At 45.1% G+C, this 25,711-nt stretch overlaps 1 long non-coding RNA gene and 1 pseudogene across 1 annotated transcript; both read left to right on the forward strand.

Annotated features, from left to right (window-relative positions):
- Positions 1-7,178: 7,178 nt before the first annotated feature.
- LOC123478595 (uncharacterized) lies at positions 7,179-24,140 on the forward strand. Its single transcript, XR_006653848.2, has 3 exons — positions 7,179-7,252; positions 19,716-19,813; positions 23,891-24,140. It is a non-coding gene; the product is annotated as an uncharacterized lncRNA (long non-coding RNA).
- On the forward strand, positions 22,728-23,899 carry LOC128780486 (cofilin-1 pseudogene; annotated as a pseudogene).
- Positions 24,141-25,711: the final 1,571 nt, after the last annotated feature.

Below are 25,711 nucleotides of genomic sequence, written 5' to 3' on the forward strand. Positions count from 1 at the left end.
ACCATTATTATGCATGGACCTCTTGGTACTAGTTTTCTTTTGCTTCCCAGCCCATCAGGGTGGAAACAGACTGGGTCATGGGATGGATAAAGTTTGATGGAATGTGGTAAGGGAGATAGATAAAATAGAGTGTAGGGGGTGGCAGAGTACTGGGAAAGAAAACAGAAGGATCTCTTGTTTTGAAGAAAGGCAGACAGATTACAACCCCCATCCCCAAAGGTGTCCTAAGGCCTGGAACTGTGAATAAATTATGTTACATGACAAAAGGGACTTGTGGAGTCAGGACCTTGAGATGGGGTGATTGTCCTGGATTATTTGGGCAGACCCAATCTGATTCCAGGGGGCCTTGTAGGGAGGCAGGGGAGTGAGAGAAGAGTGAGAGAGAGTCAGAGAAGGCAAGATGATGAGGGGAGCAGAGGTCAGAGAGAGAAGGGGAGGGAGAGATTTGAAGGTGCGACGCCACTGGCGTTGAAGACGGAGGAGGGGGCCGTGAGCCAAGGAATGTGGGCAGTGCGTAAAGCCAGAAAGGGTGAGGAAGTGGATTCTCTCCTGGAGCCTCCAGGGGAGCGGGGCCCTGCCGACACCTTGACTGTAGCCAAGTCAGACGCAGTTTGGACTTCCAGCCTCCAGAACTGTAAGAAAATAAATATGTGGGGTTTTTTTAAGCTACCAACCTTGCGGTAATTTGTTAGAGTAGCAATAGTAAATACTACAGGGAATGGGGTTGTCAGGGTCCCTGCAGGAAATAAGTGGCACAGGTATAGGCTTAAGGGACAAAAAGTTTCCTAGAGAGACTATGTCTTGTGGAGGTACGGGTAGGGTTAAGGACACACACACACACACACACACACTCACACAAAATAAGGTATGAGAAAGTCCCAAGAGGTTAACCACGGCAGGAAGCCGGGACCTTCCTGAGGCCTGACGGGCACAGGACAAAGAATGCTGTCACTGGTCCCCAGGGAGAGCTGGAGCATGAAGAGGCCACCCAACGGACGCTGTGGCCATGATGGCCAGGCTGTGGGTTGGGTAGATCCCTCAAATGTATCTGTTAGGTACAACAAGTGCCGACGGTAAACAAAAGTTCTTTATAAAAGACTTTTGGGCCTAAAAAAGATTCACAGTGAATGCTTCACTCAGCCTCTGAGATCAAACCAGGTAATGTTCACAGCTGACTTGATGAGGAAGGAGCTCCACGAGGCCCCTTGTTTGTGTGTCTTTAACTCTTGTTCTAGTTTTACTTCACTTTGAATAGGTAAAAATGCTCTTAGGGATTATGACTTATGCTTATTTCCACAGATATTTTTAGTGGAAAAACATATATAAATGGGTCACAGGGTATAAAAAGCAATGCAGTTAGCCATGTGTGCGAAGGCCTGTCCAATGGGCAAAAGCTCTAAGCTGGGCACCGCCATGCACCTCTGGGCAGCGACCCATACTTTAGGCAAAGCAGCAAGGGGAACGTGGAAGGTTCCTCTAGTTTTAATATAGTACCGCTCACCCTGATCTCACAGGTCAGACCTAGAATCAGCTGGGAGAATGTGCAAGGGGGAATGGGTGCTTTGATCTTTTCATAGTTTCCTTCTTGGTAAATAAACTTGTGTTTTCGAGCCAAATCTCATTCTGCAATTTCCTGCCGAATTCAGTTCTCTGGAAAGCCTACCTTTGCTTTTTCCACCTCTGCCCTCAGGCATTCAACAAACACTTTACCTTTTTATTTTCCCAGATCTCAATGAAACACTTTAGAGGAATGAGGCATGTGATAACAGCCCGTGCGGCCTTCCTTCAGCAGGACACGACTTTTGGGGCCTCTGTTTTCTCTTAGACTTTTCAGTTGCCTCCTGATTGGTATTAAGTGCAGCTACCTTTGGAGATTTAGAAGTAACCTAAGTGGAAACAGCTTGATTTGCTAGAAAAAAATAATAAAAGTCAGAATAAAATAATGACCAGCAAATTGGAAGAACAGACTCAATTTTGTCACCCATAATTTTTAGAATTCGTTAGATTGTCATTTGTTATTATTCTGTTTCCATTTATTCAGCCAAAATAAGTTTTAAGCAAATTGGAATCTATTTTTATAGATGAAGTCAGTGAATTTAACGTGATAGCTTTACAAAAATATAAAACCCAGATAAATTGCATGGTGAAATCCCGTTCATTTAGATCCTACCCATATTTGCCATGATTTGGATATGAGTTGGTTTAAAGTTTACTTTTCTAGTCCATAATGGAAAGGGTTTATTAGGAAAATAATGTAAGCAAAATTACAATCTTTTTAAGGAGTCAAATAACTTTCAAGTATTTGAAAAAGTTTTATAATTTTAATTTGCATATAATTCGATTTTTTAAAAAATATTTATTTATTTATTTTTAGAAAGAGAGGGGAAGGGAGAGAGAGGGACAGAAACATCAATGTGTGGTTGCCTCTCACATACCCCTCACTGGGGACCTGGCCTGCAACCTAGGCATGTGCCCTGACTAGGAATTGAACCAGTGACCCTTCGGTTTGCAGGTTGGCACTCAATCCACTGAGCCACACCAGTCAGGGCAATTAGTTTGACAAATAATTATCAGCATTCTTGACTCCACTGACATTTACACAGGATTTTGTACTTTACAAAACATTTTTGCTAGTCAGAATTTTTCTTCTCACTATATAGAGACATTTTATTGGGCACCTATTATGTGCTAGGCTAATCCAAATGCTGACAAGAAAACTGTAGGCTTAAGCCAGGACCTATACCCAGGTTACATTCATTTTCTCACCCTCACCCCACCCCAGTGCCACCCCTCTAGATATTGAACTTGAAGGACTTTTTAAGGACACCATGTATAGCTTAGTTCTCTGACTCTCCAGAATACCCAGTGTCTAGAACTGAGTGTGGCACATAATATATGCTCAACAAATATGCAACATAATATATGTTGTATTTGTTGAATGCAAAACTTCTGACTCCTAGTCCAGTGTGTTTTTGCTACAACACAGCTAACACTTACCTAGAGACAATTGTTGAGCTAAGGAGTATATATTATTTAATTCTCAGAAAAAACCCTAAGAGGTGGATAGTAGTATTATCTTCATTGAAGAGATAAGAAAAATGAAACCCAGAGGGTTAATAGTAACTTGTCCAGGGTCACATACCTAGTAAGTGGCAGAACCAAAATGTGGGTCCAGGAGTGTTTAATTCTGATTCCCATGTTTCACTACCACCCTACACAACCTCCATAGCTGACTCTTAGCTAGCCGTGTGCTAACATGCAAGGTCAATAAAGGCAGAGATGTTGTACTTGGCTTTGTTACTATATTTCCAGAGCCTAGAATACTTGGAACACTTTGGTATCAGGTATACTCTTAAGGCATATATGTGTCTTAAGTAAACAAACAAATTATTTACTTAGCAATGCTAGGTAGAACCTCCATTTGCTAACATGTTGTTTGACGTTTATTCCATGATTGATCATAGAGGACACTGTTAGGCTATTTCGTCCACCACTCCTGTTAGGATAGCTCTGACTTGTGCCCACCTTTTAAAATATGAGTCAAGGAACAGGCATCCTATTCCTGTTCCAGGGTAAAATTTTGGTTGATCTAAACCAGAGATTCCTACCTAAAAGTAGTTTGGCAATGTCTGGAGACATTTTTGGTTGTCACAAGGGAGAGGGGTGTGCTACTGACATCTAGTGAGTAGAGCTCAGGGATGCTGCTAAACATTCCACAATGCACAGGACCACCCACCCCCGCCCCCCGCCCCCAAGAGTGACCCAGTCCAAATGCCAGTGGTGCTGAGGCTGAGAAACCCTGGTCTAAGCCAATCATGCTGGTCTCATTTCTCGTGCAGTGAGTGGTTTGGGTCCGATCAGATGAAGTAATTCTGGCCAATGAGACGAGAGCAGAAATCTACTAGGGGAGCATGGCAGAAAAGGTTCATTGCCTCTGCTCACTCATTTCTCGTTTCTTTTCTACATAGCAGCATCCCTCCAGTGTTGGCCGGGCACATGCCCAACAGCATAGACTATACTCCCAGCCTCCCTAGCTGCAAGATGTGACCGTGTGACTAAGTTTTGGCCAATGAGATGTGAGAAAAAAATTTGTCTAATTTCCCAGTCATGTTTTTAATAAGGTGATTGCTATTCTTTACTGTCCCTCTTTCCCGTTTTCTGTAGAAGGTGGTATTGGTGATCCAACTTGAAGCCAGAGTGTGGCTCCAAGGAATGGCAGAGAAACAAGATAGAAAGATTTACATTGGGACTGGTACAGGAGAGGTAAACAAATTTATTTCTTGTTTGAACCATCATATTTTCAAGTCTTTTGTTTTAGCAACATAACTTATACTCTAATATGGAATGCTTCTGACTAAGTTTTCCTCTCAGATAAAACACACACACATACCAGCACACACACATAGAAAAGGACTGTTTGTGCAAAGGATGGCATGTGGTTTGTGTGGAAGGTCTGGAGCCATGGCTGCCATCTTGTAGCCGTGAGACGAGGTGGCCAGAGGGTCAAAGCAGAACTGCTAAGTGAGAATGGCCTGGGATGGTTGTGAGAAACCTGAATCTTTCCTGACCTTGTTGAACCATTGAATTAACTAACTTTGCTTCTGCCCTATGTTAGGACTAGTTAAGCAAATACTAAATTTTCCATTTCATTGAAGCCATTTAGAACTTTTTTATTTATAGTCCCATTCTGATTTCCTTTGTGTACTCAGACATGAAGATACCAGGTTATTATAAGTATGCTCAGACTTTTTAATTTTACTAATTTATATTGCCTTCCTTCCTATTTCCTTCCACCAAGTTCATCTGAATCTATGAGGTTTCTGTACCTGAAGTTACAAAAGTATATTGGGAAAACGTATACTCCAATCCCTTGCAGAAATGAGGGTACAGGGCAGCAGCTTCTAACCCCTGCAGTGCTTTTTCTTAGAAGAGCCCCATTGAGCTGGCAGAATGAACTTCAATGGGAGGCTCAGTTTCCAAGAAGTCAGGACCGGGGAGAATTGTGTCCCTGTCCTCTGCAGCGCTCTAGGGCAGGCCATTCACGTGTCAATGGTGCCCCCTAGCATTTAGCCACGCACAATCTCATAGCTCCACGTCATCCCAGATTAGAGGATGCCCACGTTATTTCAGCCAATTATTTCCATCTACTTTGCTGCCACTGAAGCCTCACTCATTGCCTTTCCTAGTCACACTGCCCAGACACTCTCTGCAGCCACTAAACTCATACTACCAGGGTTGCAATGTGGGCAAACTCCTTAGATGAAACTGAAATGGGAGCAAAGGCTGTTGCCTGGAGGCACCGGTAAACCCTCTTTGTTCCTTTCTTGGCAGACGACAGAGAAAAGGGCCTTTGCTCTCGCCCTCAGAGTTCTGCTTTTCACCATCTGTGCACCTACCACTGCAGGGCCAGTGCAAAGGTGAATTTCCATTCACTTCCTGCCAGCATCTGGCTCCTGCTTTGGGACTCATCTTGAATTGTTTGCCAGACCAGCCAATTAGTCTCCTCGCCCTTCCTGAAGCTTCCCAGGAAGCAACAGCACAACCAGCAACCCCCTCATTATCCCACTTCTCCTAAGTAAGCACTGTGATTCCACAGGCCCTCTGTTGGAGAGAAGCCGATCTGCACTTGACTCTTTAACCCTTCCTTGAAAGACTTCAATCATACACACACACACACTGTCAACAGCCTGATCCGAGACAGGATACAAGGTGAAAGTGTAGGGGATTCGAGGGTAGTTTAAAAGTGAGGCATGGTTTCAGGTGGACCGCACTTTACAGGGATCGCTATCTAAGTGCAGCATGAAAGGGAAAACTCAGGGACTGTATTTTCCGATCCCCACTGCAGGACACAATGACGATTTTCTCCTAACTTACAGATTTGTTACGATGGAAGAAATCATCTAAGTGTATAAACTAAAATTGCATTAAGTTAGACGTTTCACAAATTATCCTTATTAGAAAAGAGTATAATTACATTGGCAGAATCCTTTGTCCCCCGAACCCAGGATGAATGGTTACCTGCCAGGCCAGGCCAAGGAGGGTTCTGTTCGTAGAAACATCAGCTGTGTGACTGGTACTAGGGGTTTTTCATCTTCAAACACGTTTGCCTGACGCCCAAAGCACACAATCCACCCGAGTATTGTTACTTCTCCGATTCCTGAGCCAAGTGTCCACAGGCTGGACACAGTGGCCGGCTGTTTCAACCCCTTGGACCACGGCAGTAATGGAGGGACGTCTGGAGGATGAAGGTGCTGGTGGGACGGGCTCCGTGCATGGAGGGATTCCGGGCACCTTGTGTTCCTCCACTTCTCTGCTGTTGTCACCCCAACACCTCTGCATCCTGTGCCCATGGGGAGAGTGGAGGGACAAGGCTGACTTGCTCTTGATGGTTGGGCTGGCGGATAAGGCCTGGGCCCAGGACAAACTTCATTGTGGACAGCCTCCACCCTGAGGCAGCTCATTTTCACCTAACTAACCTCAGGCCTGCTGTCCTTCAGTGAGTGACTATCTGGGAGGCACTTGGCACGTGCCTGGTGTGTGGAATGCAATACCCAAAGGTAGGCGGCCCTCATTTGCATCTTCTAGTCCAGTGCTTTGCACAAACGTACACTCCACACGTGTTTGCTAAGTTCCTGACTGTTAAACCCTGTGCCACCCTGGCAGCTCGAACTGTCTCAGGAAGATATTCCTCACCGCTCATTCTTTTTCTTACACCCTTTACCAAAGAAGGAGGTGTTAGCTCAATACCTGACCCCCCAGTCTTGAACAAAGGGGACAACTCTTGCAACTCCGTTCAAAGTGGGGAAGCTTCAGTTTTGTGGTGAGCCACAAACCCCTGTTGGCAGCAAAAGAATAAAGGAGGCTGGGCCCAGCTGGATAATAAAAGTGCTACAATTCACTGCAGGAAGTAGCAGCTGTCTCCAAAAATGCAGTTGCACCGGATTTCATATACAATAAGGAGGGCTGGTCCCACTAGAGAGGACAGAGTCAAGGGATCCTTTGAGAAGGAACTAACTCCTTCTGTAAATCAGGAAACCTCAAAGGACTCAGTGGCCAAGGGGAAGTCAGCCCCTCCCCGCAGTGATTCATTTGCTCCCTCTGAACCCGGAAGCTCAAGCCCAATTGGGCACCTTTTTGGTTTCCCTTCCCTTCCCCTCATCCCCAGTAATTTCACAAGACAGTCTTTCATGCCATGCTGATGACCGCCTGCCCTGTTGTTTCACGGCCTGGCAGCTTCGGCCAATCCTCCCTGGTAAGCCCCGCCCGAAGGTGCACCCTCTTCTGTGGACCGAAGGCTCCTTGCATCGCCATGCCCATCTTTCCAGGGCCCTTTCATTGTGAACCCTTTCCTTTTACAACCCAATGAAAGAAGTGCAGTCAGGCTTGTAAGCCAGGAGCCCACGGGGGAAGCCCTCCATTTTTTTCTTTTACTTTTCAGGGGCAGTTCACATTCAGGATTATATTATAATGGTTTCAGGAATACAACATAGTAGTGAGAAGCCCTCCATTTTTCAGGAAACCAGAAGGAAGTTGCTGGGGACTGACCACTTCTTGGTTATGGGGCTTTTCTTCGGGGGTCATAAAAAACGTTTGGAACTGAATTAAGGCGGTGGTTGTACAAGATTGTAAAGGTACTAAAAGCTACTGAATCATGTGCTTTAAAATGGTTAATTTTATGTTATGTGAATTTCACCCCACCCAGAAAAATAATTAATTAAATAATTGGCCCAGATTCTCAGGCAAATAGGGTCAGGGAAATACTGTAAATGCAGGAATGAGGAGATAGCCAAGGAAACCAGTGGGGCTTGCCCTCCTCACGCCTCCAGTTCAGGGGCTAAGAGGGCAAACAGAGGGAGCGCGTGCCCAGGTGCACACTGGGTGTACCTGCTCTGTTGAGGCAGGAAGGGCTGGGCTGGGGTGGGTGGCTCATCACTAAGGCATCAGCTTGCCTTGGAGGTAAAGTTACCTGAAGGTGTAATTTTTATTGAAGGACACACTTCTTTTTTTGTGAAAAGTCTCTGGCTGGGCTGGTGACAACTAGCCATTCAGGTTCTCTGCGTTAAATTGTTCATCCCATAAGCAAACACTGCTCAGTCTGACAAGCAGCCCCAGAAGGGCTGAAAGGCTAATTACCACATGAAGAAGCCAGCACTTAAGGAGGGCTGGTTTCCTTTCACTTCTGCCTTCAGGAGGAGCATCTGGAGGACTCCTGCACCTGGGTCAGAGTTGTCAGAAAATACCGGGTGCCTTGTTAAATTCGAATTTCAGAAAAAGGACAAATACGTTTTAAGCATAAATATGTCCCCTGCAATATCTGGGACATAATTATACTAGAAAGTGTTCATTGTTTATTTGAAATTTAACAGCACATGCTATATTTTTATTTGCTAAATCCAGCAATCCTATGAGTTCATCTCTGAAATCCTGACCGATAGGATTACAGACGACCAACAGGCTGTGAGTTCAGGTGATATGTGGTCCCCTCTGGGCCACACACCACCCCCTCAGCCTTATCCCTGCAAACACTCAGTCTCCCAATGATCGCACAGCTTCAAATACCACAGCCTCACATTGGTAACCAACGGGCCTGGGCCTGGTTTGTTGGTGCCCTGCCGGTGGCAAAGGTGGCCCCTATGACTGAGACCAGGTGGGAAACAGCCCACAGCATCGAATGTTCCAAGTGGAAACAAGTGTGGATCTGATGGAGTGTGAAAGGGGCCAAGCTCAACCCATTCAGCCACCCTGCTCTGTAAGGAGAGCTCTGTGCCGACAGAACCCATTTCTGGTAGAAAATTTCCCCAACGGTGGGGAGGGGTGGGGGAGGAAAGGCAGAAAACTGTACTTGAACAACAATAAAAAAAATGTTTAAAGAAAAAGAAAAAGAAAATTTCCCCGAGAGTGGCGAGAAGTTGGCCCTTCTGGATTTGGCCATTCTTCTGCTGATTGTGTCCTTCTGGGTTATTTCAGGGCAGTGAGAGTTATGTGAGGAAGAAGTCTGACCACAGTGGAAGGGCCTTTTACAGACAGTGAACGCACATACCTGATTATGCTCCCCTGGCTGCAAGCTGCATAGCCGATGTTTTTCTTTAATTTCTTTTTAAAAATCGAAGTAAAATTGACATATTGCACTATGTTAGTTTCAGGAGTTCACACCACGATTCAACATTTGTATATATACTGTGAAGTAATCATCACTATAAGGCTAGTTAACATCCATCGCCACACAGAGTTATAAAAGTTACTCTTTGCTTGTGATAAGAACTTTTAAGATTTGCTCTCTTAGCAACTTTCAGTTCTGCAACAGAGTATTATTAGCTATCATCACCATCACATTACTTATTTTATAACTGGAAGTTTGTACCTTTTGACCTTCTCCCGTTTTTTCTCCCCACCCCCACCCCAGCAACCGCTGAGGTGTTTTCTGTGTTTGTGAGCTTGGGTTGTTTGTTTGTTTGTTTGTTTGTTTTTAGATTCTACATATAAGTGACATCATATGGTATTTGTCTTTCTATCTGGCTTACTTCACTTAGTATAATGCTCTCAAGTTCAATTCATGTTGTCACAAATGACAAGGTTTTGTTCTTTTTTTGTAGCTGGATAATATTCCACTGGATGTGGGTACCACATTTTCTTTATCCATTCACTCATCGTTGGACAGTCGGGCTATTTTCATACCTTGGCTATTATAAATAATGCTGCAATGAACATGGGGTGTGCGCGTGTGTGAATATGTATCTTTTTGAGCTAGTTTTTTTCATTTTCTTTGGGTAAATACCCAGAAGAGAGATTGCTGGATCATATGGCAGGTCTATTTTTAATTTTTTGAGGAACCTCCACACTGTTTTCCATAGTGGCTACACCAATCTTCATTCCCACCAACAGTTCATGAGGGTTCCCTTTTCTCCACATCCTCACAAATTCTTGTTATCATTTGTCTTTTTGATAGTAGCAATTCTAACGGGTGTGAGGTGATATCTTACTGTGATTTTGATTTCTCTGATTATTAGTGATGTTGAACATCTTTTCATGTACCTGTTGGCCATCTCTATGTCTACTTTGGAAAAATGTCTACTCAGATCCTCTGCCCACTTTAAAAATCAGATTGGTTTTTTGCTATTGAGTTGTATGAGTTCTTTATATACTATTTTGGATATTAATACCTTATCAGCTATATGATTTGCAAATATCATCTCTCATTTAGTGGGTTGCCTTCTCATTTTGTTGATGGTTCTCTTTGCTGTGCAGAAGTTTCTAGTTTGATGTAGTCCCACTTGCTTATTTTTTCTTCTGTTGCCTTTGCTTTTGGTGTCAAATCCAAAAGATTACCACCAAGGCTGTTGTCTAGGAGCTTGCTTATGTTTTCTTCTAGGAGTCTTATGGTTTCAGGTTTTACATTAAAGTCTTTCATCCATTGTGAGTTTGTGTGTGATATAAGAAAGTGATCCAGTTTTCCCAACACCATTTATGGAAGAGACTGGTTTTTCCTCCATTGAATATTCTTAGCTCCTTTGTCATAAATTAACTGACTATACATGTGTGAGTGTATTTCTGGGCTCTGTTTTCTGCTCCATTGGACTGTGTCTGTTTTTATGTCAGTACCATATTGTTTTGATTATTATGGGTTTGTAATATTTTTTGAAATCAGGGAGCATGATGCTTTCTGCTTTGTTCATCTTTGTCAAGGTTGTTTTGGCAATTTGGGGTCTTTTGTGGTTACATACAAATTTTAGGATCACTTGTCCTATATCTGTGGAATATGCCACAGGAATTTTGATAGGAATTGAACGGAATCTGTAGGTTGCTTTGGGTAGTGTGGACATCTTAATATTGATTCTTTCCATTTATAAGCACAGAATATCTTTTCACTCATTTGTGTCTTCTTCTATTTATTTCATTAAAGTCTTACAGTTTTCCGTGTATAGGTCTTTCGCCTCCTTGGTTAAACTTATTTCTAGGCTCTTTTCTTTCTTTCCTTTCTTCCTATTTGTGTGTGTGTGTGTGTGTGTGTGTGTGTGTATGGATAACCATTATTAATGCCCATTTGCCTCAGCTAAGACCTAGAACTGAATATTAAACAATAGAGAGCAAAGGTCGACTTTTAACCCCTGGAAATGATTGGCAAGACTAGCAATAAAAGCTCACCTCCAATTCATCAAACCCACCATTCAGTGCCTTTGCTTCAGTTGCTTAAAGATTGACGGAACTTTTTAAAAAAAGGTTTGGCCCTCATGGTGGGACTCATACCCATGCCCATCCTAGCCTGCAAAGTTCAAACAATCAGCTATAGGCTAGGGTGGCGGTCTCGTCAGGCACGTCTCCCTTGGTGGAGGCAGTCTGCCAGGCCCCCTGAAACACACAATGCTTTGGCTCGCTCTCAAAAACACCGGCATTCATTGCTGACAATGTCCCCACTTACCACCCGTCCCTGCCCACCCCTTCCTGGAAAATGTGATGGAGGAGAGGTGGTGGGCCAACTCCAACACCACCTGGCCCTCTGCGGCAGACCTGGCGGCTGGCCCGAGGGCGGCCTGGCTCCGTGCACGACCGCTCCTCCGGGACGTGTGCTGGGCAGCACATCCTTATTCTCACAGCTTCAGCTTCCTGTGAGGCTGTAGAGTCACCTCTGTTGGCTTGGGCCTCTCTGACCTCAGATGATATGGGAAACAGAGGCCAGTGGGTGACATTGGGAGGCCGAGCTGTGATATGCCACTATCCGGCTTAGGGTGGGATGCTTTGTCCCCAAAGAGGGAGGGTGACTTCCCACCACACCCAGCCACAGCATAGCCTTTCCAGGGGCAGCGGGCCCTCCCCTTCTCCCCACGGAGCCCTGAAAATATACGCCGTGCCACATACTGTGGCCCAGTTGCCGTCGGAGGTAACCTGAACCTGGCGGAGGAGCTGTAACACTCAATTCTTTGTCTACTGCTTCAGGAAGTCTTAACTCCCTTTAGAATCGCTGAGGTTTGGAGACTTTTGGGGGGTGTGTGGAAAGAATAAAAGCATACTTTCAGAGGTTTGCTCACTCACAGGGCCGCGCTGAAAACTCACAACAATTCCAGCAGCACGGACTGAAATCATACCCTCGAACTGATTCCCACTGATCCAGAAATCTCGTAAATATGACACGTTGTTCTCAAACAGCTCACACTGGAAGTGACGCGATCACATTTGCTGGTCAGACACAACACCTGGCGGCCTCCGCCAGATCCCAAAGGGAAAAGACTGCAGATGAAATTTGGCTCACTCAGCGTGGTCCTTGAAAAGACCAAACAAAACAAACACTTAAGTAGCAGGAGAACCTGATGATAAGAAAGACCTTCCTTCTTTCACGGACTCAACGGAGTGACTGAATTTCCTGCTCACACACACTGTTTGAGGCCATCAGATTACTCAAGCGACACAAGGGAGGCTACTCCGTCTCAGGTTTTCTCTAGCTGCCACCCTTTGTGGAGGGTCTTTCATGTACCATTCATCAAATTTCTCCTCGGTCTGGTCATTCCTCTGCTCAGGAAAGCTCCAGACCTGACAGCCCCCTTCAGCCCCAGTGTAAGTGTCCCTTGCTCAGGGAAACTTGTCCTGACCACCGTCAACCTTTGCTTAGCTTCTCCTGTTCCAGTGTCTTAGTGTTCCTGTCACCTCTAGCGTATTTACCACCAACGACATTTTCATATTTAGTCGAGTGGTGATGCATTTACTGTATAGCACCTTCCGGAGCTATACGCTACATACGAGCAGTGTTATGGATTGGCTTGCGTCCCCCAACCCTGAAAAAAGATATGTTAATGTTCTAGCTCCAGTGTGAACCTCAAAATGTGACCTTGCTTGGAAATATATAGTTGCTGATTTAATTCTGTAAGGCAATGTCATACTGGTGGAGGATGGGTTTCTTTGTCCTCGTGCCAGTAATGTCTCCCTTCTGTAATTGTTCCCTGTCTTCTTATTCACGTGGTACAGCATTTCTTGTGACACTAGGAAGCATTTTGCATATTAAAAACAATACATTCTGAAGTTACCATGATACTTTACAGGGCCAAATATGCTAAAAACAGCCAAGCACATTCTAGACCCTTAATAAGTATTTGTCGAATTGCATGAAATGAAACTTCTCAGAATATCACAAAGCTATACATTCTGATATAAAAAAGTAAGCTTTAGTTTTAAAAACCTGTTTCAGAATGTAAGCAAAATGTGTCAATAATTGACTTTTCCTTTTAGAATGTGGTCAAAAAATTATGGCATGCCTCCCCTCCTCCCCCTTCCCCTCCCCTCCCTTCCTTCTTCCCTTCACTCCTTCCTTCCTTCTTCTTAGGTTGATAGGACACCAGACTCAGCTAATTCTGCAGCTATGCTCTTGGCTGGGTTAAAAATGCATCTGCATTTTCTACTCCAGTGGCAGGTAATGATTGAGAGTCTCTACCTTTCTTTTAATTCTAGGAAGCTAAACTCTTAAAGTTACCTGGCTATTTGTATACTACACATTGTTCTGGGTTTGTTTTAGGGATTCTAAAGCAAATAAGTTTTTTGGCTTTCAAATATACATGGCACCAAAGGAGTGGAATTTAGGATTGGCCAGGAGATGGATCAGACTAGGTACTTATTAATACCTGAGTGCGCCCTAAGATTGGGGTCTGGCTCTTATAGACTCCAAGACTTTCCAATGAAAGTTAGGAACACTATCCTGAGTGTAAGTTACTTTTCATTGCTGCTACCGCTTTTTGCCAAGCATAGTTTATGACATATTTTTGCCCTTTCTCAAGCAACTGAGAGTAGCCAGTGTTTCTATAACACCATTTTTCATATGAACTCATTCAATCCTGACAACAAACCCATCATGTACGCTGTACGAGGGTAATGAGAGGCACTGTAGCAAAGAAACCTTAAAATTGGATTGGCTTAGACCAATAGATGGTTATTTCTCATTACATACAACTCATTTACAGGTGACGAGGAGGAGAGTCAGGCTCCCAAACTCCTTTCATCTTGCGGCTTTCCTATATACTCTAGAGCCCTGACATCCTTCTCTTCCAGCCAGCCAATGGAGGGTTGTTCCCAGGTGAGGCCCGAGAGTAGAGCGCATCTTTTGCCCGCATCACTTCCCAGAACTCAGACTCAGGGCTTCACTCAACTGCGAGTGCTGTTAAGAAATGCAGTCTAGCCCTGGCCCGTGGGGCCCGGTTGTTTGGAGTATCATCCTGTACACCGAAAGATTGCGGATTTACCGTATTTTGTCATGTATAATGCACATCCATGTTTTTAGCCCAAACTTTCAGGAAAAAAATCTCTCATTTTAATTTTTGAATTCAATTTATTTATTTACTTATCTATATTTATAAACAAAAGCAATTATTGTATTCCAGGGTATTATTTTCCATATGGATATTGTTATGGCTTTCTAGAGTTATACTGTTAATGCATAAGCATAAATAAAAAATTAAAAACATTTACATAGATACGGAATTAGTACTACCCATGTATAATGTGCATCCTTATTTTTCCCTCAAAAATTTGGGCAGAAACATGTGCATTATACACGGCAAAATATGTTACTTACCTGGGTTGCGGGTTTGGTCCCCAGTCAGGGCACATGCAAGAGGCAACCCACTGATGTTTCTCTCTTTCTTCCTGCTTTTCCTCTCTCTCTAAAAAAATCAGTAAGTGTACCCTTGGGACACAAAAGGAAGAATAAGTATAGTCTAGCTGTATTTACAGGTAAGAGAGGAAGTGGTGTTGGTAAACACATTAGATTCTGCCAGTGTCCATCCTTCGTGAACACTGGCATAACCTCACTCACCTAACCCTTCTTCCCACACAGACAACACACTTATTCCCGGACCAAAAGAGACAACCCAACATCCCTTGGTGACTGCATTCAGCTAAAAATCCAGGGCTTTTGGGCCTTTGCCATCAGGATGGAGTATTTGCTTCATTGTCCATTGACGTCTGAACTGAAAGGACAAGCAGCCTTCCCTGCCCCCTTCATACGCAATGTAAAGGGTGAGCAAGGAGGGGATAAAGTGATAAACATGCCCATCTGGAAAGGGAAGAATGGGAGACACGGGCAGACACCGCCAGTGATGGTGAGGTCCCTATGGGATGGTGTTATGCAGTGACCCTGCCCTGCAGTAGGAGTAAGTTCTTGGCTGCATCCTTTTTATTTTTCCCCAATTTGTCTCTCTGGAAAGTTTCCTGTCTTTTGCTCTCTGGTCCCCCTGTGCTCTCTGAAAGGTTCCTCCTTGATCGTTATCCTCCATGGCCACCTCTGAGCCTGTGCAGTGGGTATTAGGAAGCCTATTCTCTCTGAGGACTGCACAGCTTTTGAAGCCTACTTCCCACTTGTGCAAGTTTAGAGACTTGAGGGTTGGCTCAAGGTTCTAACTGTCAAATGGCTTTTAAATCTAGGCTCATTTTTAAGTTGGCAATATAATTCCCTAAAAACCTAGAAAGCTCTAATCTTTGCTTCCCAACAATTTCATGAGCAAAGTTCATACCCCAAGCTTTTCCCAATAATTACTTTTCAAGCTTCATTTGTTTATTTGTTTCCTCTCTCATCTCTCTCTCTCTCTCTCTTTCTCTCTCTCTCTCTCATTAATAGCAGCTATCTTGAGACTCTCTGAAATAATAGGCATGGATAAGAAGGTCACATCCTCAGTCAGATCTTTGTTAGTAGGTCTGAGTCAGAAAGGGCATTTGTCTCTGAAATGATATTGTTTCACTGATTGGGATCCAGAAGGAGTAGGCTTTTATAACCCTTGAGACCCTGTGTTTCTGGACTCTCCCTAGCCTCTTGCATTTCTGTTTGCAAACCAGCCCATCTTCCCTGAACTCATCTTGACCTTGCTAAGATCAGGTTGTGCAAGTGACTGACTCCTCTGTTTTGTCCCCTCAGTGCCTCACTCACCTCACCCTAGTCCCTGCCCTGGGAAAAGTCAATATCCTATCTGACTCTTAACCACTTCCGCTAGAACTGCTGGCTTAGTAGGCAGGCTTACTGTCATTGAAGAAGACAAATATTTTGCCACTTTATAAAACACATTTCCTTTTTTCTAGCTCCTTATATCACTTTCCTCACCAGTTACCACTCAGCTGCTACGCCAATGCCATATTATTTTAGGTTCTTGTTACGGCAGCATTCCACCTCTAGGGTCCAATTTTTGTATTGGTTGGTGCAACATTAGATACTGTAACAGGCCCTTTATACTGTAAAATTTCAATTGCTTAATCCAATAAAAGCTGTTTCTTCTCAGTCAAAAGCTGTTTCTTCTCACCTTCCACATGGTGACTCTGGGCCTCAGGCTGCTGCCACCTTGAGTGCTGCACTTCCTGGGTCTGTGGAGTCCTTTGCTCCCAGGCAGGGATCAGTGAACACACAGAGGATGATTTATGGGGGGTTTCCATGGCCAGGCCTGCGAAGTGGCGTACACCAGTTCCATGCACATTCCAGTGGCCAGCACCCAGTCATGTCCACACCTAATGCAAAGGCAGCTGAGGACTATACTCTAGTCATGTGTCGGTGAGAAGAGGCACCAGGCTCTGGTGAACACATGACAGCCTCATTATGACCGACACGGCATCATCAGAGCTGCACCACAGACAAGCGGGTGCTTTGTGTCTTCATGGCACGCTGGTCTGTGCAAGGTGGGGACGTTTCCTTACAGAAGTCTTGCTTGATCACATCCCAGAGTCAGAGGAAAGGCTTTATTTGTTTTGTTTTTTTATCCTCACCTAAGGGCATTTTTTTTCATTGCTTTTAGAGAAGGAGGAAGGGGGAGAGAGAGAGAGAGAAAAAGAGACAGTGATTGATTGCCTTCTTGTACATGCCCCAGTCAGGGATCAAACCTGCAACCTGGACATGTGCCCTGAGCAGGAACCGAATGTCTATGGGACAATGCTCCAACCAACTGATCCACACTGGCCAGCGTAGGCCTTTTTTCTTCCATAATGGGTCACTGCAACCACTTCCTGGGGGCGATTTCTATGAGGGTAGAGGAAAACCTCAGATAAACTTGACATGCACCTCCCCTTTAATTTTTGTCTCTGCAGATAACCCAAGTGTTCCTCATCCTTCCTCTGTTATTGACACATCTGGTGCCACCGGAGCTGGCGCTGGCAGACCACAGGGAAGCTGTATCATAGCGGGGTGCATCTAGGGCTTTTTTCAGTCTCAGGAGCTAGCCAGCCATTTCTTCCGGAATGTTGGGCAGTGATGGTTCCCCCACAAACAGGACTTGAGTGCATGTAGTTTGGGGGAGTGATTCCAGAAGGCACAATTAAGGAAATGGGAAAATAAATCAAGGAAGAGAGAAAACCCCAAAGCAGTTTACTATTGGAGCATTAGGGATTCACTCCCATGAGGGACCTTCAGAGGAACCACAAGGAACATGCTTCAGCATTGTCCCCTGGAATTCAAGGCAGATGGGGCATTTTTCCAACAGCTCCCTTGCATGTTAGTTAAGGGTTGGCCCCAGGAGAATTAAGTATCCTCTCCCCCATTTGTGGGTTGTGTTGATAAGCAGCCTAGTAAGCTCCTACAACAGGCACAGGGGAAGATGTCTGCAGTCCCGTGGGATGGGAAGCTGTCATCCCCAGGCAGGAGAACTCAGGTGGGCCAGGGCACCTGGGGGACCTGCGACAGATGGGAAGGGCACAGGCAACAAGAGACAAATCCCATGCTCTTGAAACCCCCCTAGCTGCCCTCACAGGTTATAGCTCTTCTCTGGGGGGAACTGAGCTCTGCCTCCCTTGCATTGAGCTAGTGTAAGCAAACAGCATTGACAGAACACTCACTATGTGCCAGGCACTGTACTAAGGGCTTGACATAAATTATCTCATTTCATATTCATTGGCCACCAACCAGGCACCCTGGGAGAAGCAAGAGATCAATAACACTTCCTGCCTTTAAACATATTAAACTCTAGCAGGAGGGATAAGGCAAACGTGAAGATTTTACATAGCAAAGAATGTGATGGGGGCCCGAAGGGTTTCGAGTAATTATGAGGTCTCTGGGACGTGAAACTGACTTCTGGAAGGTGGATCAAGCATCCCTGGGGAAGGAGGAGGCACTGGAACATACCCTTGAGGGATGGCTGGGAGTTTGATGGGCATATCAGGGCAAGTACATTTGTGGACAAAGAAATGGAGTGTCTGGGAAGGTGAGGGGGTGGGAGAGAGAGTACAGGGCAAGAAGGAGGATAAAATGGGCATTTCCATGAAGTCACAACATGATCATAACCCAGTAGTGAGACAAACCCGCAATCCAGGTGTGGCACCAAAGGTGGAGGAAGCCCGATCAGGCATTAAACTCGGGGATGGAAAATGTATGCAAGCGAAAGCACCAAGTATATGGGAGGGGAGAAGTTTTCGGGAGGGGCGAGGGATGGACGCAAGTGATTCAGAAATAATGCCATGGTTGCTAGATGTCTGTGTAATCCCTTCAGTCACTCAGTGCATACCCCTCATTCCTTGTTTCCATGCATTCAACAACTATTTATTAAATGCTGGGTTTCAGGCACCTACTTAGACAATGGGGACACAGTGGAGTAAAAATGTGTAGTTTCATGGAGGTGACACAGACAACATCATAGAGATAAAACACCTAGCATGTTGAATGGTAAGTGGCATGAAGACTAGGCGGCAGGGGAGGACGGGGTTGTGGACTGGAAGTGCTATATGGGGAGAGTGGTTGTTGTTGTTGTTGTTTTAATCTCACTAGAGGATATGTTCACCAACCTTAGAGAGAGAGGAAGGGAAAGAGAGAGAAGGGAAAAGAGAGAGAGAGAAAAACATCAATCTGTTGCCTCCCTGATGCGCCTCAATTGGGGATGGGACCACAACCTAGTCATATGTGCCCTGACTGAGGATGGACCCCGCAACCTTTTTTGGTGCACTAGACAATGCTCCAACCAACTGAGCCACTGGGCCAGGGTGAGAGAGAGGAATTTTAAAGAGGGTGGTCAGGGATAGCCTCTGCTAAGAGAGAGACCTATGAGCCAAAGAGCAGGACTGAGGGAGTGAGCCTGTGGCTCCCTGGAAGAGGAGTGCAATTGCAAAGACCCTGGCAGGAAGGTGCCTTGCATGGAGACCACGGGGAGGTCAGGAGAGGCTGGAGCAGAGTGAGTGAAGTGCGTGATTCGTACTGAGGTCAGAGAGAGGAAGGCAGACCAGATTGGGAAGGTCAGTGGTTTTCAATGGGGTGGCGTCATCTGATAGTGGGTGTTTCTGAAATTCGTGGAGATGTTTTTGCCTGCATATTTGCATATTAAAATACATATTTTGTTATGAATTATGTTCTCTATTTCTGCTTTATATTTTAGATAGGACATCATGTTATTCTTTTTGTTAATTGTATGTGGAGGGAGGTTATATGATCTATAAAGTCCGTTTCTGGATTGCAAGGAGATGTTATGCAGTATTTGCTAATACAAGGAGGCTTTGAGTCTGACAGGGCTGAGAGCTTCTGGAGAAGGGCCACAAAGGCCAGTGTAAGCACTGGGGATTCAAATCCACAGCAGGATGGTTTGGACAGAATGGAACAGAGAAGTGCCATGATTAGACGTAGAATTTAAAGACTCACCCATTGCTCTGTGGAGAATAGACTGTAGGAGATGAGAACCCGGGAGACTGGTTAACGGTGTTCCTGCAGTGCCTCAGTTTTCCTGGGCTGCTGTAACAAAAATCAAAAACTGGGTGACTAAATAACAGACATTTATTTCTTACAGGTCCAAAGGCTGGGAAGTCCAAGATCATGGTGCTGGTAGATTCAGTGTCTGCTGGGAGTCCAGGTAGCTCTTTTGGCTGTAAACTCGCCTGGTGGAAGGTACCACGGAGCTTTATGGGGCCCCATTTGTAAGGAGCAGTAATCTCATTCATGAGAGTTCCATTCTCCAGAGGAAATCATCTCCCAAAGGCCTCACCTCCTAACACCATCACACTGGGCATCAGGTTTCAAAGTAGGAATTTTGTGGGGACACAGACATTCAGACCAGAGTATGCGGGAACAGGGAAAGGTGATGGTGGCTTGGATTAGGGTGGTAGCAGTGGGAGGAGTGAGAAGTGGTCCAGTTCTGGATTTATATTTTGAAGCTGGGACCTGTAGGACTTTCTGGCAGATTTGATGTGGACTATGTGAGAGAGGAGTCAAAAATGACCTCACAGTTTTCACCGCAGCAACGAAAGATGTTGATGTCATTAACTGAGAAGAGAAGCCTATAAGTAGAGTAGGCTTTGGGGAAACCCCAAAACTGGCACCAATAGCGTGCAGGTCCTATTTTAGGCACCAGGAACTTTCAGGGGCTGTCGTTGAACAATTGGCAACGGAGATCCATGGAAGCTGACGCCAGACAGGACCTGGCTTGTTTGACAGGTAGGACTCCAGCTAGAGTGGAAGCCCTCAGAGGTCAGGGGGCACGGTCTGGCATCTTGACCATCTTCGTCACCCTCTTAGTGCATGTCTGGTAACTACCTGTTGAGTGAGTGATGATTCATTCTTTCTAATTCCTTGGGTGATTCAAATCAAAATGGAATAAAAGGCCACCCTTTGGAGTGACATGGGAGCCACTAGGAGCTTTGGAGCTGAGGAGTGACATGATGTGACACTACTTTGAACTTTATGTGCAGCCATGAAATTATTACAATAACTGTCCTGATTAGACAAGGGTTTCTCTCCACTCATTCTAAATACACTTCTAAGACTGGAGCGCCTCCAGTCCAAACACAGTGTTTTATCTCTGAATCCGCAGAACATTGCATCTAGAAGATGTTGGTTGAATGAATATTGGTTGAATGAATACACTTTTGTGTATTTTTAAAGAAATTTTTTAGGTATATTTTTATGGTGTTATAACCTTAGTATCCATGTTATGTTTCCTAATTTCTGCTTACTATTTTATTATTAGTTGTTATACACATATTTTTCATTAACTATCATTTTTGTGTCTGTGAAGTAATCTATTGTGTATGGATAAACTATAATTCCATAATCCATTTCCTCATTATTCAACATTTAAAATTCTCTCAATTTATCAGAGTAATAAGACATTCATGAGCATTTTCCTTAAAGTAGCTTTTTATGTAGTTTAGGTTATTCCAGTAAGGTGGTAAGATTTCTTGAGTCAGGATTGTGGGAGACATTACTAATATTTACCAATGTCTGTCTTTCTACTCCTTTGAGGCATGCAGAAAACCTCATTTCTTAGTCTTCTTGCCATTGGGCAGGGCCATGGGACTAGTTCTATCTCACACAATGTGAGGGGAAGTAACATGTAAACTCTACCTCTCTACCAACCAGAGGTAGGTATGTTGAGTGAGCAAGAAGTGAACCTTTGTTATGGTAAACTACTAGGATTCCAGAGTTAATTTGTTACCATGGCTAACCTAATCTACCCTGACTAATACATAGAGTTTGAACTTTATTATGAATTAAAGTACATATTGGATAATTGCACAATGTATATAGTAGGTACCTAATAAACATCTCTTAAATGAATTTATGGGCATGGTTGCCAATAATACAAGATAATACAAATTTTATTGCTGTATTAACAGTGATAGGTTTATTACTTGATTGTTTTGCCAATTTAATGGGCAAAAATATTGTCTTGGCCAACAAGAAATTGGCCAGTTTCTTTGCTTTGTAGGTAAGGTTGAACATTGTTTCATCTGTCATTAGCTGTTTCCTTTTTTGTGTATTATTTGTTCAAAATCTTTCATTTATTCCCAGTAACTATTGATTGAATGCCTTCACTGTTCTAGATATTAGGGCTGTAGTGGTAAATAACCTTGCTATTACAGAACTTTTATTCTAGGAGGGAAGAAAAGTGGCATTTCAATGCTTAAATATTTTAGGTAATGGTAAGTGCTTTGAAAAATAAAGTAAGGTCAGTGGCTTAAAGATAGAAGACTGGGTGTGTTCAACAGAAGGTGGCCACACAGCATCTTTCTGATAACACCACTTTTGAACAAAGGAAATGAGCCTAGAAGGTATCAGGAAGAAGGGTGTTGCAGGCTGAGGGCCCGCACATACAGACGCCTTACGGCAGGGGCATACTTGGTATTTTGGGGATATAGCAAGAAGCCAGTCTGGCTGAAGTAGAGTGAGTGAGGGGTGAGGAGTAGATGACATTGAAGATGTAAAAGGTAGAACATGTAGCATCTTCTAGGCCATTGTTATGTCTTCTGACTTTTCTTTGGAGTGATATGGGAGCCACTAGGGGCTTTGGAGCTGAGGGGTGACATGATGCGATACTATTTACAGGGATTACTCTGGCTTCTCTGTAGGTGAGAACATAGGGGAACAAATAGGAGGGGACCAAGTAGGAGGCTCTCGCAATGTTTTGATGGAAGATGATGATATATTAGATGACAGTGACACTGTGGATAAAGTGGGAAGGAATCGGATTCTAGCCATATTTTGTCATAAAACTAATAGGGTTTGATGATGAAATGGATATGGGAATGGGTGAGAGAAATGAAGGATCAAGAACGTTTCCAAGGTTTTTGATTTGAGCAACTAGAAAAATGTAATTGTCATTTACTTTATGGCTTTATTGAATGACATTTGGTGTGTTTCATGACTCTTGGAAAAGCCATGTCAGAAATGGAAGGAACAGTACACTGTGGTGGACACAGTGCTTCTTTCCAGGTGTGGGAGGGAGTGATGGCTTGATAGCACCAGTGGTCTGAGTGGGACCCCAGCAGCCATGAAGCAGCTCTCGGTGTCTTCCCTGGCTCTCCTTGCCATCTCTCTTCCACTTCCAGAAGCATGGCCTCTGGCATGTCTGTCTCTGTTGGCACTACCAAGGTACTGAGTGGCATGCAGTAGTGCAAGCTGTGGAAGCCAGAGGAGGTAAAGAAGCACAGGAAGGTGGTGCTCTTCCTCCTGAGTGAGGGAAGAGGGCCAGGAGATCCTGGTAGGTGATGTGGGCCAGGCTGGGCCTGACCACATGCCACCTTTGTCAAGACACTGCCCGACAAGGACCGCCGCTATGCCCTCTGTGGCCCAACCTAGGAGACAGAGAAGAGTAAGCAGCAGGAGCTGATGTTTATCTTCTGGACCCTGAGTGTGCACCCCTTAAGATCGGAGTGATCTGTGCCAGCTCCCAGGATGCTATCAAGCAGAAGCTGAGGGGGATCAAGCATGAATTATAAGCAAGCTGCCAGGAAGAGGTCAAGAACAGCTGCACCCTGATGGAGAAGCTGGGGGCCGGCGTCAGTTCTCCCTGTAGGGCAAGCCTTCGTGAGCCCCATGCAGCCCCTGCCTGCAGTACCTGCCAGCCCCAGGCCTGCCCTCAGAGGTTCCAGGCTGCCCGCTCCCTGCCAGAACTGAGGGCCTGGAGGGATTCCAGCATGGGGAGGGCAATCCCTTCACCTCAGTTAGCAAACAGACTCTGCACTTCGTGGACTTTGCTCCTCCCTCATCAAAGGCCTGATGGTTCAGGCCTTTCTAACCTACTTGTGACCTGATTGCTCTCAGGTTGAAGCAGACCAAGCGCCCCGGACACCACAGTTGAGGCAGAGTCTGTACTTTTTGCACTGACACTAGGTTCTACCTGCCACTAGGTTCTCCCCCTTCCCACCTCACCAACTTCTAACCACAGTAGTGACTCTGTACTCATCTGTCTAGATGTTGTAGAAAGGGAATATTGGGCAAAGGACTCCTTCCCTATCTGACTGGTTTCTCCTCTCCTTTTCCCTGGTTGCAGCCACTCATGAAACAAGGTCAGTGAGGGATCTGCAATTAAAAAACACAACAATTTTTTAAAAACCAATCATGGTCAGCGGGCTGTGTGGGGTCACAGCGATTGGTTCAGAGATGGGCATATGACCTTAGATGATCCAGTCAGAGGTCCAGGGTTTTTAATTAATCATTCGAGACAGCTACTTCTTTTTCTGCTAGAAATGAACAAGGAAGCATGCTCTCTGAGGCTTCTAGAAGTCCTCTTGCTCCTTTGAGAAGAACCAGCCTCAAGATGAACTTGACATGGAAAGCAGCGGAGAGGGATTAAAAGCAAGCCAGGCCTTTTGTGACGTGGTTGAGTCACTACGTATATCCATCCTCACCTGAAATCTATCCAGAGACTGTTCAGTTCCACGAGCCAATAAACTCCCCTTTATTGTTTATGCCAGTTGGACTGTGTTTTCTGTTACTTGCCACCAAGCACATCCTGACTGATAAAAGCAGCTTTCCAAGTAAATGCTGTCCACAGACCGCAGGCAGAATGCTCTCACCACCTGGGATCTCAGAACACAGGAAATAGTCACCCCAGACAATCTGCAAACCATTTGAGGCTGAGGATGGGGGTGGGGGAGGGGTTATATCATGTTCTGGGAGAGGGAAGGCCACTTTCAGAGCACATGCTGTCCAAAATCCTGGAGAGGAGGATCCCAGGAGCTGTCAGAGCAGCAGGCGTCACCTGGCATCACACGATCTCAGCTGCTCCCCCAGCAGGGAGGGCTGGGCGGTCTTCCTGAAACAGAGGGGCTCTGGCAACCTGCTTCTAGACACCGACGTGTTTGTGGTTGTAGTCACCAGCCGCTGGAAGCATGGGGTGGAAACTGATTCTGAATGCAGACTCTTCACAAATACCAACATCCTGCTTTGACATTGGTTTCTGACAATCCCTTACCGATTTGTGCTCCTTTCGAGACAATCGCAGTTTGTGGTGAGCAGGCTGGGCTGTGGAGCCAGATTGCCTGAGCTTCTCTCCGGGCTCCCCTGGGGCTGGTGAGCGCCAAGGAGCCTCCAGGCTGAGGTCAGGCAGCAGGTATGGACCCTGCCTCCCAGTCTCAGCAAATCCTCTGCACCAGGTAATCACTTAAGGTCTCAGAGGATTGTCGTATGATGGGTTTCCTGGGGCCTGTTCTCCCCCGCGTTGTCTTGACTGTCATCGAGTTTGGAAGGAATTCCAGTCTGGTGACCAACGACATCTGCAGTCCACAGCCAGACCACAGGAGTTGGAGTCTTAGAGCCGCCATCTGCAGACTGGGCAAGTTTCTTCTCTGTGCCTGTTTCCTCCTCTGTGAAATGGAGATAAGAAAAAAGTATCTATCTCCTAGAGCTGCTTAGAGGATAAATGAGTCACTACAGACAGTCTTAGGACAGTGCCTGGCATCAGTGAATATTAGCTATTAAATTGTCCACAACTTGCTAAGAAGCAATAATATGGAGATACCAAAGGCAAGATGACTTGGGAGGGAAGAATGCATGTACAAAGCAGAGAGTGCCATTTAGTGTCTGACCAAAAGAGAATGGCTGGGGTCCCCTTCAGTGGGGCCCGATCTTCTCCCTCCAGCCAGGGTGGGGTGTCTGGGCTGGAACCAACCAACAAGAAGGAAGGGGAAGCCCAGCCACCTCCTTCCTGTTGCAGCCTCCGTGGCCGGCCGGTGGCAGGGGCGGTTTTTCCTTTCTGCGGCATTAATCCTACTCCCCGTAACAACCGACCCTCACTCTTTAACTTCACTTTAAGTTTACAGAGCCCATTCACATCTCTCTTTATTCACCCTCCCAGTTCACAGATGGGGAGAACAGGGTTTGGGTTTACCGCCCAGCTTCCACAATCCAAAAAACGTGCAAACATCATGGGTTCTTTTTCTCCCCTTCTTCATATTTTTAATGTTAATATTTTCTAAAATTAAAGAATGTATTGCTCCATTTTTCTTCTGTTTTAATAATAATGGATAACTCCCATTGAGCAGTACTGTGCCAGGCACTGTTTTA

The sequence above is a fragment of the Desmodus rotundus genome, chromosome 3, assembly GCF_022682495.2.
Source record: "Desmodus rotundus isolate HL8 chromosome 3, HLdesRot8A.1, whole genome shotgun sequence".
Taxonomy (NCBI): domain Eukaryota; kingdom Metazoa; phylum Chordata; class Mammalia; order Chiroptera; family Phyllostomidae; genus Desmodus; species Desmodus rotundus.